This window comes from Dendrobates tinctorius, unplaced genomic scaffold (assembly GCF_039654945.1).
Source record: "Dendrobates tinctorius isolate UK_male_01 unplaced genomic scaffold, ASM3965494v1 ptg000292l, whole genome shotgun sequence".
NCBI classification, from domain to species: Eukaryota; Metazoa; Chordata; class Amphibia; order Anura; family Dendrobatidae; genus Dendrobates; species Dendrobates tinctorius.
Window position 1 is genome coordinate 3,914,402 of NW_027361959.1, and position 599 is coordinate 3,915,000.

Consider the following 599-nt stretch of genomic DNA (forward strand, 5'->3'; position numbering starts at 1 on the left):
CTTGGCGTCCCGCTTCGCGCACTCCGGGTGAAGTCTAACCCGTGCGCATTGTACCGCCATATTGCTCATCTGTCATCACCTAGCAGCGGTGTAACACCTACTGCATGGTGGACCCGAGCGGCGAACGCACTTTATTATTTATTTTATTTAGTGCGTTCCGCCGTTCTTAACAACGTTAACAATACAATAATTAAAGCAAAATAAGGCGAAATAAGACAACCCTGCTCGTGAGAGCTTACAATCTACAATGAGGTGAGGGAGATACAAAGTACAGGTGTGTATTTACAATGATGTATTTACAATGATGGTCCAGCCATCTTGAGGGAGTGAAGGATGGATGGAGATAGTGAATGGGCTACACACGCACACTTACACACAGAATGACTTTGATTAGTGAACATGATAGGCCGCTCTGAACAAATGTGTTTTGAGGGAGCGCCTAAAACTATGCAAATTGTGGTTAGTCCTAATTTCTTGGGGTAGAACATTCCAGAGGATAGGAGCAGCACGGGAGAAGTCTTGGAGTCGGGAGTGGGAGGTACGGATTAGTGCAGAGGTTAGTCGAAAGTCGTTTGCAGAGCGCAGCGATCGGCTACGCC